Below are 13,645 nucleotides of genomic sequence, written 5' to 3'. Positions count from 1 at the left end.
CTAGGGTCCGCTCACCAAACAAGAATTCACAAAATGGGACAAACACCAAATTGAGAGACTGCATGCAGAATTCTGCAAAAATATCCTCAGTGTACAACGTAAAACACCAAACAATCCATGCAGAGCAGAATTAGGCCGATACCCGCTAATGATCAAAATCCAGGAAAGAGACGTTAAATTCAACAACCACCTAAAAGGAAGCGATTCCCAAAACTTCCATAACAAAGCCATCACCTATAGAGAGATGAACCTGGAGAAAAGTCCCCTAAGCAAGCTGGTTCCGGGGCTCTGTTCACAAACACAAACAGACCCCACAGGACAGCAACACAATTAGACCCAACCAAATCATGAGAAAACAAAAAGTTAATTACTTGACACATTGGAAAGAATTAACAAATAAACAGAGCAAACTAGAATGCTATTTGGCCATAGACAGAGAATACCCGACCACTGTGACTGACCCAAAGTTAAGGAAAGCTTTGACTATGTACAGACTCAGTGAGCATAGTAGCCTTACTATTGATAAAATACGCCGTAGGCAGACCTGGCTCTCAAGAAAAGACAGGCTATGTGCACACTGCCCACAAAATGAGGTGGAAACTAAGCTGCACTTCACTTCCTAACCTCCTGCCAAATGTATGACCATATTAGAGACACATATTTCCTTTAGATTACACAGATCCACAAAGAAATCGAAAACAAACCCAATTTTGATATACTCCCATACCTACTGGGTGAAATACCACAGTGTACCATCACAGCAGCAAGATGTGTGACCTGTTGCCACTATAAAAGGGCAACCAGTGAAGAACAAACACCATTGTAAATACAACTCATATTTACATTTTATTTTCCCTTTTGTACTTAACTATTTGCACATCGTTACAACACTGTATATATACATAATATGACATTTGATCATTTTGGAACTTCTGTGAGTAATGTTTACTGTTCATTTTTATTGTTTATTTCACTTTTGTTTATTATCTACTTCACTTGCTTTGGCAATGTAAACATATGTTTCCCATGCCAACAAAGCCCTAAAATGTAAATTAAATTGAAATTGAATTGAAAGAGAGAGAGAGAGATGGGGGTGTGAGAGAGGGGGGGAGTGAGAGACAGCAAGAGAGAGGGGGGTGAGAGAGAGAGATGCGGGTGTGTGAGAGGGGGGAGTGAGAGACAGCAAGAGAGAGGGGGGTGAGAGAGAGAGATAGAGAGAGAGAGAGAGAGAGAGAGAGAGATAGAGAGAGAGAGAGAGAGAGGAGAGAGTCTACTGAGCTTCTTACTGTCAGCTAAATGAGTGCCCATCAAGCAGCAGTCAAATGGAATTTGGTTCATGCCATACAGCTTGCTGCAAGTCAACTAAAGCAACTTCAAATGGCTTGTGGAAAGGCGCTATGCAAACCACTTATAGTCACATCAACATTTAGCTGGAAAGAATGAGGGAAAAGACAAGCTCTTCCTCAAGTTAAATGGTTTCAATAGACTATCATCTCTGTAACTTTCTCTTACAACTGAGGAAGTTAAAACAAAGCTAAAATATGAATCATAAAGATTTAGATCGGGGACATATACTTGGAAATTGGTATACTTGGAAGTATACTTGGAAATGGAAATGTGTATATCGCTCTAACAAATACCTACAGGTACTACGGAATGCAGCATCAGCGCTGTCTCTAAAGTACAAGAGGAGTATGTTGGAGTACTGAAAGGTGATGATGTCGTATGGTCTTGACACACTACTACACATATCACATACTAAAGATCTCGACCATCACTTCTCTGCAGATGGGGGCTGTACAGTCCACAATAGCTTCACTCCATCCAGTGTGCTACCACCAGAAAGTAAAGGGGCAAAGGAAAGATAGATAACTGTCATTGTATATCTTCTTTAGTATGCAACACCATTTGAGGTGTGAACTTAGTCGGGGGAGTGAAAGTGGAGAAAGAGAAGGGTGAGGAAGAAAGGAGAGAGACAGTAAGAAACAGAGAAGAAAGTGATAAAGGATGAGAGGAGACAAGGCAAGAAAGAGGAAGAAAGAGGGGAAATGAGAGAGGGTAGCCTGGTGTCATAGACTAGACCTAACATAGTAAAAGTCAATATGGGATACTCATATTAGTATGACATGTTACGTTTAGTTATATAAGCCTCAAACTCAGGCCCTGTGTGTAGTTAACTGACCCTCTCTGCCCATTCATCGCCATTTTACCTGTTGTTGTTGTCTTAGCTGATTAGCTGTTGTTGTCTTACCCGTTGTTGTCTTAGCTAGCTCTCCCAATCAATACCTGTGATTGCTTTATGCCTCGCTTTGTGTCTCTCTCTAATGTCAATATGCCTTGTATACTGTTGTTTAGGGTAGTTATCATGGTTTTATTTTACTGCGGAGCCCCTAGCCCCACTCAAAATGCCTCAGATACCTCTTTTGTCCCACCTCCCACACATTCGGTGACCTCACCTAGCATAACTAGTGTCTCCAGAGATGCAACCTCTCTTATCCTCACTCAATGCGTAGGTTTACCTCCACTGTACCCGTACCCTACTCCAGTCTGTACATTATGCCTTGAATCTATTCTACCACGTCCAGAAATCTGCTCCTTCTATTCTCTACCCCCAACGCACTAGACGACCAGTTTTGATAGCCTTTAGCCGTACCCTCATCCTACTCTGTTCCTCGGGTGATGTAGAGGTTAACCTGTTGAGGACAGAGGGCGCTGTTTTCACTTTGGGGGAAAATCGTGCCCAATTTAAATGGCCTCGTACTCAATTCTTGCTCGTACAATATGCATATTATTATTACTATTGGATAGAAAACACTCTCTAGAAAACACTCTCTCACTTTCTAAAACCGTTTGAATTATATCTGTGAGTAAAACAGAACTCCTTTTGCAGCAAACTTCCTGACAGGAAGTGGAAAATCTGAAATCGATGCTCTGTTCTAGGGCCTGCCTATTAATGTCCTTGATATTTATTAGTATAGATGCACTTCATACGTCTTCCACTAGATGTCGACAGGCAGTGAGAGAAGAAATGGAGTGAATAACTTGATCTGGAGTCGAATAAAAGCTCTCGGCATGACGTGTCACCAGTTTCCTGTTTTCTGGAGAGCGCGTGAAGGGACCTGGTTTTGCCTTCTGTACAGCTGTCGTTATGGACGACTAATATCTCCGGCTTTGATTTTATTTGATACGTGACAATATCATCGTAAAGTATGTGTCACGCCCTGGCCTTAGTATTCTTTGTTTTCTTAATTATTTTGGTTAGGTCAGGGTGTGACATGGGGAATGTATGTGTTTTTGTAGTGTCTAGGGTGGTTGTAAGGTTTAGGGGGTTTATTAGAGTAGTTGGGTTTATGTTTAGTATAGAAGTCTAGCTGTTGAGTGTAGGTATCTAGGAAAGTCTATGGTTGCCTGAATTGGGTCTCAATTAGAGACAGCTGGTTATTGTTGTCTCTGATTGGGAGCCATATTTAAGGCAACCATAGGCTTTAGCTGTTTGTGGGGAATTGTCTATGTCGAAGTGTTTTGTGTCAGCACTAATGTTTGTATAGCTTCACGGTCGTCTGTTTTGTTGGTTTGTTTTGTTTTTTCCTTCTTTAAATAAAAAAAGAAGATGTACTTTCCATGCGCTGCGCCTTGGTCCTCTCTCAGTCCCTTTGACGATCGTGACAGAATTCCCCACCAATGCGGGATCAAGCAGCGTGACAAGCGGCAACAGGAGCAGCGCAAGGAGGAATGGAAATGGGAGCGTAATATGGACTACACTACGTGGGAGGAGATCGACAGGTGGGCGATCGACCCAGGGCGAGTGCCGGAGCCAGCCTGGGATTCTCTGGCGCAGTGTGAGGGATACCGGCGAATGGAGGCAGCACGACGACGCGGTAGGAAGCCTGTGAGTCAGCCCCAAAAAATTCCTGGGGGGGGGCTAAGAGGTAGTGGGCCGAGGGCAGGTAGGAGACCTGCGCCCACTTCCCAGGCTAACCGTGGAGAGCGGGAGTACGGGCGAACACCGTGTTACACAGTAGAGCGCACGGTGTCTCCTGTACGTGTTCATAGCCCGGTGCGGGTTATTCTACCTCCCCGCACTGGTAGGGCTAGATTGGGCATTGAGCCAGGTGTCATGAAGCCGGCTCAACGCGTCTGGTCTCCAGTGCGTCTCCTCGGGCCGGCATACATGGCACCAGCCTTACGCATGGTGTCCCCGGTTCGCCTACATAGCCCGGTGCGGGTTATTCCACCTCCCCGCACGGGTAGGGCGACGGGGAGCATTCAACCAGGTAAGGTTGGGCAGGCTCGGTGCTCAAGGGAACCAGTACGCCTGCACGGTCCGGTATTTCCGGCGCCACCTCCCCGCCCCAGTCCAGTTCCACCAGTGCCTACACCACGCACCAGGCTTCCAGTGTGTCTCCAGAGCCCTGTTCCTCCTCCACGCACTCGTCCTATGGTGCGTGTCTCCAGCCCGGTACCACCAATTCCGGCACCACGCACCAAGCCTCCTGTGCGTCTCCAGAGTCCTGTGCATCCTGTTGCTGCTCCCCGCATTAGCCCTGAGATGCGTGTCCCCAGCCCGGTACCACCAGTTCCGGCACCACGCACTAGGCCTAATGTGCGTCCCCAGGGTCCAGTATGCCCTGTTCCTTCTCCCCGCACTAGCCTGAAGGTGCGTGTCCTTAGCCCGGTGCCTCCAGTTCCGGCACCACGCACCAGGCCTACAGTGCGCCTATTACGGCCAGAGCCATCCGTCTGCCCAGTGCCATCTGAGCCATCCGTCTCCCCAGCGCCATCTGAGCCATCCGTCTCCCCAGCGCCATCTGAGCCATCCGTCTCCCCAGCGCCATCTGAGCCATCCGTCTCCCCAGCGCCATCTGAGCCATCCGTCTCCCCAGCGCCATCTGAGCCATCCGTCTGCCCAGTGCCGTCTGAGCCATCCGTCTGTCCCGAGCCATTAGAGCCGTCCGTCTGTCCCGAGCCGTCAGAGCCGTTAGTCAGTCAGGAGCCGCCAGAGCCATTCGTCAGTCAGGATCTGCCAGAGCCGCCAACCAGACAGGATCTGCCAGAGCCGCCAACCAGACAGGATCTGCCAGAGCCGCCAACCAGACAGGATCTGCCAGAGCCGCCAACCAGACAGGATCTGCCAGAGCCGCCAACCAGACAGGATCTGCCAGAGTCGCCAACCAGACAGGATCTGCCAGAGCCGTCAGCCAGCCATGAGCGTCCAGAGCCGTCAGCCAGCCATGAGCAGCCAGATCCGTCAGCCAGCCATGAGCAGCCAGATCCGTCAGCCAGCCATGAGCAGCCAGATCCGTCAGCCAGCCATGAGCAGCCAGATCCGTCAGCCAGCCATGAGCAGCCAGATCCGTCAGCCAGCCATGAGCAGCCAGATCCGTCAGCCAGCCATGAGCAGCCAGATCCGTCAGCCAGCCATGAGCCGTCCAGCCAGGATCCGCCAGAGCCGTCCAGCCAAGATCCGCCAGAGCAGTCATCCAGCCAGGATCCGTCCCTCAGTCCGGAGCTGCCGTCCCTCAGTCCGGAGCTGCCGTCCCTCAGTCCGGAGCTGCCCCTTATCCTGGTGCTGCCCCTTATCCTGGTGCTGCCCCTTATCCTGGTGCTGCCCCTTATCCTGGTGCTGCCCCTTATCCTGGTGCTGCCCCTTATCCTGGTGCTGCCCCTTAGTCCGGTGCTGCCCCTTAGTCCGGTGCTGCCCCATAGTCCGGTGCTGCCCCATAGTCCGGTGCTGCCCCTTAGTCCGGTGCTGCCCCTTAGTCCGGTGCTGCCCCTTAATCCAGTGGGGTTAATGTGGAGGGTGGCCATTTGGAGGAGGCTACGTAAGCGGGTAGTGACTATGGTGGGGTGGGGACCACGACCAGTGCCGGAGCCGCCGCCGTGGACGGACGCCCACCCAGACCCTCCCCTAGACTATGTGCTGGTGCGCCCGGAGTTCGCACCTTAAGGGGGGGGTTATGTCACGCCCTGGCCTTAGTATTCTTTGTTTTCTTAATTATTTTGGTTAGGTCAGGGTGTGACATGGGGAATGTATGTGTTTTTGTAGTGTCTAGGGTGGTTGTAAGGTTTAGGGGGTTTATTAGAGTAGTTGGGTTTATGTTTAGTATAGAAGTCTAGCTGTGTCTATGGTTGAGTGTAGGTATCTAGGAAAGTCTATGGTTGCCTGAATTGGGTCTCAATTAGAGACAGCTGGTTATTGTTGTCTCTGATTGGGAGCCATATTTAAGGCAACCATAGGCTTTAGCTGTTTGTGGGGAATTGTCTATGTCGAAGTGTTTTGTGTCAGCACTGATGTTTGTATAGCTTCACGGTCGTCTGTTTTGTTGGTTTGTTTTGTTTTTTCCTTCTTTAAATAAAAAAAGATGTACTTTCCATGCGCTGCGCCTTGGTCCTCTCTCAGTCCCTTTGACGATCGTGACAGTATGTTTTTTCAATATAGTTTTATTAGATTATTGAAATTTATTCGGGACGTTAGGCGTGTTGCGTTGTGTGCCTTTGTTCAGGAAGGAGAGCTTCGCGCTACTTTGCTAGCTTTCCGTGCTAATTGACTGGAGAAGAGGACATTCTAAATCCAAACAACGATTGTTCCCGACAAAGGACCCCTTGTACAACATTCTGATGAAAGATCATCAAAAGTAGGACCCATTTTATGATGCTATTTCATATATCTGTCGAACATGTTGTACTAGTCGTTTGCGCCCAGATTTTGGGTACTCTCTCGCTATACCTAAGCTGGATGTCGTAATGAAGTTATTTTTAGAATTCTAACACGGCGATTGCATTAAGAACTAGTGTATCTATCATTTCCTATACAACATGTATTTTCTAGTAACGTTTATGAATAGTTATTTGGTCAGAATAGTTGGAGTGTCATAAAAATATCCGCACATTCTGGGAAAAAGATGCTACGTTAGCACAATGTATAACCACTGATTTCAGCTCTAAATATGCACATTTTCGAACAAAACATAAGTGTATGTATAACCTGATGTTATAGGACTGTCATCTGATGAAGGTTTATGAAGGTTAGTGAAAATTAATATCTTTTGCTGGTTTATTCCCTATCGCTAACGTGCCTATTGCTATCGCTAACGTGCCTTGATGAATGAATGCGGTAGTGTGGTAGGCTATTGTAGTAAGCTAATATAATGCTATATTGTGTTTTCGCTGTAAAACACTTAAAAAATCGGAAATATTGGCTGGATTCACAAGATGTTTGTCTTTAATTTGCTGTACACCATCGATTTTTCAGAAATGTTTTATGATGAGTATTTAGGTATTTGACGTTGGTGTCTGTAATTACTCTGGCTGCTTCGGTTCTATTTCTGACGGTAGCTGTGATGGTAGCTGCAATGTAAAACTGATTTATACCTCAAATATGCACATTTTTCGAACAAAACATAGATTTATTGTATAACATGTTATAAGACTGTCATCTGATGAAGTTGTTTCTTGGTTAGTTTGGTTGGTTCTTGGTTAGTTAGGTTGGCTTTGTGCATGCTACCTGTGCTGTGAAAAATGTCTGTCCTTTTTTGTATTTGGTGGTGAGCTAACATAAATATATGTGGTGTTTTCGCTGTAAAACATTTTAAAAATCGGACATGTTGACTGGATTCACAAGATGTGTATCTTTCATTTCCTGTATTGGACTTGTTAATGTGTGAAAGTTAAATATTTCTAAAAAATATCTTTTGAATTTCGCGCTCTGCCTTTTCAGTGGAATGTGGGAGGAGTTCCGCTAGCGGAACGCCAGAGCCAGACAGGTTAACCCAGGCCCTGTGTGTCCCCAGGCGCTCTCATTTGTTGATTTCTGTAACCGTAAAAGCCTTGGTGTCATGCATGTTAACATCAGAAGCCTCCTCCCAAAGTTTGTTTTACTCACTGCTTTAGCACACTCCGCCAACCCTGATGTCCTTGCCGTGCCTGAATCCTGGCTTAGGAAGGCCACCAAACATTCTGAGATTTCCATCCCCAACTACAACATTTTCCATCAAGATAGAACTGCCAAAGGGGGAGGAGTTGCAATCTACTGCAGGGATAGCCTGCAAAGTTCTGTCATACTTTCCAGGTCTGTGCCCAAATAGTTCGAGCTTCTAATTTTAAAAATGAATCTCGCCAGAAATAAGTCTCTCACTGTTGCCGCCTGTTATAGACGCCCCTCAGCTCCCAGCTGTGCCCTGGACACCATATGTGAATTGATTGCCCCCCATCTATGGGACGTTAGCGTCCCACATATCCCAGAAAAGTTAACAAACCTCCAAATGAGCTTCAATGCCATACAACCCTCCTTCCGTGGCCTCCAACTGCTCTTAAACGCTAGTAAAACTAAATGCATGCTCTTCAACCGATCTCTGCCCGCACCCGCCCGCCCGACTACCATCACTACTCTGGACGGTTCTGACTTAGAATATGTGGACAACTACAAATACCTAGGTGTCTGGCTAGACTGTAAACTCTCCCTCCAGACTCATATTAAGCACCTCCAATCCAAAATTATATCTAGAATCGGCTTCCTATTTCGCAACAAAGCCTCCTTCATTCACGCTGCCAAACATAACCTCGTAAAATTTATTATCCTACTTATCCTCGACTTCGGCGATGTCATTTACAAAATAGCCTCCAATACTTTACTCTGCAAACTGGATGCAGTCTATCACAGTGCCATCCGTTTTGTCACCAAAGCCCCATCTACTACCCACCATTGCAACCTGTATGCTCTCGTTGGCTGGCCCTCGCTACATATTCGTCGCCAGACCCACTAGCTCCAGGTCATCTATAAGTATTTGATAGGTAAATCTCCGCCTTATCTCAGCTCACTGGTCACCATAACAACACCCACCCGGAGCACGCGCTCCAGCAGGTATATCTCACTGGTCATCCCCAAAGCCAACACCTACTTTGGCCGCCTTGCCTCCTAGTTCTCTGCTGCCAATGACTGGAACGAATTGCAAAACTCCCTGAAGTTGGAGACGTATAACTCCCTGACTAACTTTAAGCATCAGCTATCTGAGCAGCTTACCGATCGCTGCAGCTGTACACAGCCCATCTGTAAATAGCCCATCCAACTACCTACATCATCCCCATATTGTTTTTATTAACTTTTTTTGCTCTTTTGCACACCAGTATTTCTACTTGCACATCATCATCTGCACATCTATCACTCCAGTGTTAATTTGCTAAATTGTAATTTCACTACTATTGGCCTATTTATTGCCTTACCTCCTTACTCCATTTGCACACACTGTACACAGATTTTTGTATTGTGTTATTGACTGTACTTTTGTGTTGTTGTTTTGTGTCGCACTGCTATGCTTTATCTTGGCCAGGTCGCAGTTGTAAATGAGAACTTGTTCTCAACTGGCCTAATAAAGGTGAAATAAAAAAATCAAATAAAAAAATAAGACAGAAGGTTACTTAAAGAGTGACTGCCCCTAAAAAACAACTAATCCCTTTAAAAATGGCCTGTGTGGCATCAATATGAGTTCGCAACATATATTCTTGACTACAAAGTGTAATTAGGATCATTTTGGTCATAAAGTCAGTCTCATCTAAAATGGAGTTTGGAACCCGAGTGTGTCACAATGAGTAAATTAAGGTTGGGTTTGGATTACAATTATGTCAACAATTCATGCTCCCTTTTGCCAAGCTCGACGTGCAAATAATTTCCTTCATTGAATGGGGCTCTGTTGTTTCATCGCCCCCAACACATTCAAAGGATCACGGCGGTTTGAGACTGAAAAGCCCTATCCGAATTGACCATGTCTCTGGCTTCGGTTCGGCAATGCATGCTTCCAGAAGGATGCACAAACAACTATGGTTTACATGCCCTGCTAGTTAGCTAGCTAATGTTAGCCTACAAGTCGGATCGGCAAATTAGTTCGTAGCTCATACAAGTGTATTATGTAATGGATAATGGATGCAGCTCTGGTGGTAGCTTACTCATGTCTGAGTCTGTCTAATACAGTGAACTAGGAGCAACAAACCGTAACATCGTCACTGGGCTGAACCTAATCTAATCTGGAGCTGCAGTCAGTCGCTCTAAAGCATAGAATTAGCTTGACCCGTGTTACTGCCCTGATGACACAGATGGCTTCATCAACAACAGTAATGTGTGTCATGTGAAAAGTTTTGCTAAACTAGTAGATTAATTACCCAGCCAAGCAGATACAAGTAGTAGAGTCATTTTGGTTGTAAAGTGCATTATCAAAACACTTTGTCCTTTTTTATATCAAATTGCAATTTACCACTTGGCTGTCTATTGTATGACTCTGTCACAGGCCCTCCCAGTCAACACCACCTCATAAGATGAGGAAGTACATTGTTTATGATGATTGCCTTCTGCATTCGTTCGAGAAATGTCCACTTTGCAGCCGAACATGGAACATAGAGAATGCCAGCAAGGGGACCCTCAGCATCACGCAGACATGCCCTCGCTGTGAGCATTCCTGTAAATAGAACAGGGATGACACTTGAATCAGGTTGGTGACATTTGACCCTGTCAAAGGTCAAAACAGTTTTGAGTTTTGTCCCAATTCACCCTTATAGCCTCGCCTGGTGGAACCAGCCTGATCGCGCCGTTTACCATTCTATTTCACTTCACATATTATGATATCTGAAGTGAAACAAAAAAGTGAATGCAGCAATCAGTTTGTTTCCACCGTGCTAATCATAACCACCATTGAGAATGTAATCAGTGCTCTGTGTGTGTGTTTGTACGTGACCAACCAGTATCTTTGATGAGGGGCCAGGAGCTGATCTGCTCTGTCATGGCCATACATAGGGCGCTGGCAAAGACCTTACCTTCAGCCTCACCTCTTGCTTGCTCACCAATGATTTTCGATGGGGAGACCAGAATTAGGTAGGTTTAGTCTGACCTGTTCAAACTTCAACATAGTATAAGTTTGTTTTTTCAGATATCACCTATCCTAACTACCATTGGTAACAGAACAGTGAATATGTGTTTATGTGTGTGTTTATGTATGCAGCCAGCACATGGAGACTTGCAAGATGATGTGATGAAGTCCAGACTGACAGACGCGCTTGTATTCTGACGTCTCTATTTGGAGAGAGACCTGGCACTCTGCATGACAATTTTACTAGACACAACATTTACCTGTAATGTCTTATAAATTATAGAATTGAACGGTATCAGTCAAAATGGGAAGGAGAACTCCTGTGTAACTCCTGTTGTATACGGGACACTCTGACATGATTTCCAAGGTAGCGCCATTACCACCAGACAAATTGCCGATAGGCACAAGTATCTGTATCGGCTGGGAATGCTGCAGGCAAGGTTCTGACAAATGGGTGTGTCTTGATGGTGGCAAGGACACACCCAAGAAACAGCCACTTCAAACCACACCCCCAAGCCAACTCACGTTTGGCTTCTATCAATGTCGGCAGTATTTCTTGAGGACCATGAGTTCCCCTTTACAGCAAATACAAAAGGAGCGTGGTTGGTCGGGGTGAATACGTCGATGTATACCGCGTGTAACCAAAGGTTGTGTGTTCGAATCTCATCAAGTACAACTTTTGCAACTTTGCAACTACTTACTACTTTTGAGCTACTTTACCACTACTTAGCATGTTAGCTAACCCTTCCCCTAACCTTAACCATTTAAGCTAACTCATTACCCTAACCTAACCTTAAAGCTAACCTTAACCATAACCCCTAGACTAGCTAACATTAGCCACATAGCTAACGAGTGTTAGCCACCTAGCTAACATTAGCCACAACAAATTGGAATTCGTAACATATCATACCCATTGGAAATACATAACATATTTTATAAAATCGATGGACATCCACAAAGTAGCACTTAGAACATCCCTCCATATCCATCCTTACACCCCTGTATCCTCCACCTTCGATCTCTCTACCCCTCCTTTCCTCCTCCAACCCTTCACCTGCTCCCTGACTCGGCCCACTATTCCAGTAGCGGAGGTAATTAATAGCTTGGGACTGGCAGTGAGGGCCCTATTTCTAAACGTCACTGTTCTAATCTCTTCCAACAGCTGTAATTCCCTGCTTTTCCTCAGCCTTAAGAGACCCATAGATCCAGCCAATGACATGTTGATAGGGAATTGAGAATGCACTGTCTGGAACGTAAAAGGCACCTGCCCAAAAGGCCTCTGTTTCTTTTCTAAGTCATAGTTCCACTAGGGCTAAGCCATGGTTCGACCACTTCTTAGTCAATAAACAGGTATTCAATCCTATTCCAACTATTATATATATTAAAAATAATGTAGGCACTAATATTCTGTATCTATGCTGTAAAAGTATTGTATCTGATGACCCCGGAAAATCAGAATAATATGTAAACAGTTTGCTTCAAACTGCAAACTGGCCCAACCCTCTGACTCATAGTGGTGTCATGATTCTCATGTTATCATTAAAATCAGGACACACAAACTAATACAGCTGACTAATAAAGCTGTGCAATATCATAACAGGTCCAGACCCCCCCCCCCCCCGCGCAGGGCTCTCTCTTGTTTTATATCCGCACTGCCTTGGCACCTCAGAATTCCCCTGGCTGATGCCAGTGTCTTTGAACACCTGAGCTGCCAGCAGAGACAGCACAGAGACAAACCCTCCCTGGCACGCACACAAATGAGCGTATACACACACACACACACACACACCAAGACACACACCAAGACACACACACACACACACACACGAGAGCCCAGGAGGAGTGCATGAGGAGAGACAGATGGTGCTGATGGCTCCTGTTCTCAGCTCAACATCCAATCAAAAACAGCCAACACCACACCAAACACATCTCTCTGCTAACTATCTAACCAAACACCCACTTAGCCCAGTTTGACTTTCACCATCTACCTTTAGTCTTCCGTAGAAGCACTGGATTTTCTGCGTTTTTTGAAATAATGTTTATTTATTATGAAATTATGAAAAATACTAATAACATTCCACCCATGAGGCCACTAGGTAATTTGCCTGTAGGAAAGGCTACTAGATGAATTCCTATCAATACATAACTGGAAGAACCTATTCACCTTATTTGCCAGCTCTAAATCACTTGATAATTAAAATCACCCTTTTGCTTATCATAACTATCCAATTCCTACAGATTTCTTCAAAAGAAGGGGTAGGGGCAGTTATGGACTGATTGTGACCGCTGATCCGTACAGACTAGTGGCTGAGAGGGCCACTTGTGCAGGTCATTAATCAGAACTTTCAGCCAATCTACTCTCAAACACCAAGGACGCTAATCAAACACCAAGGGTGAGACCAGTGGACACAGCAGCCAGCCTGGATTTGAGTAGCCTCCAGTCCAGCCGAGGTGCACCGATTCAGGCATGATGCACTACAAAGGCCCTTGGCTATACGCCTGAAGGCCCGAGCCAAGAAGCCAGGTGCAGGAACAACTCAAGGTTAGGCGGAGTCTCCTCACTTCCTGATGCATCACAGTGATGATTCAATGCCAGATTCTGCTAGGCAGCGCCAGTTCGCCCCGTTCCACAAACATATGGGCAGTGAGCAGGAATCAAAGCCCCACATTAGTGGGTAAATATCAGCATTAAAGGTTTGTTTGGATAGGCAAACCAGCCGGGGCAGGAACCATCGCGGGCTGAATTTAGACAGGAGGGGAGGAGTCCTCCCTTTCTCAGAAGAGAAGTGATA

The 13,645-nt window shown here is 45.9% G+C and overlaps 1 protein-coding gene across 1 annotated transcript in view; it reads right to left on the bottom strand.

Moving 5' to 3' along the window:
• LOC120022190 (receptor-type tyrosine-protein phosphatase T-like) overlaps nt 1-13,645 on the bottom strand; it is a 356,205-nt gene that overhangs the window by 263,073 nt on the left and 79,487 nt on the right. The window lies entirely within an intron of this gene.

The sequence above is a fragment of the Salvelinus namaycush genome, chromosome 2, assembly GCF_016432855.1.
Source record: "Salvelinus namaycush isolate Seneca chromosome 2, SaNama_1.0, whole genome shotgun sequence".
Lineage (NCBI taxonomy): Eukaryota > Metazoa > Chordata > Actinopteri > Salmoniformes > Salmonidae > Salvelinus > Salvelinus namaycush.
This window is presented reverse-complemented; position numbering and strand designations above follow the sequence as displayed.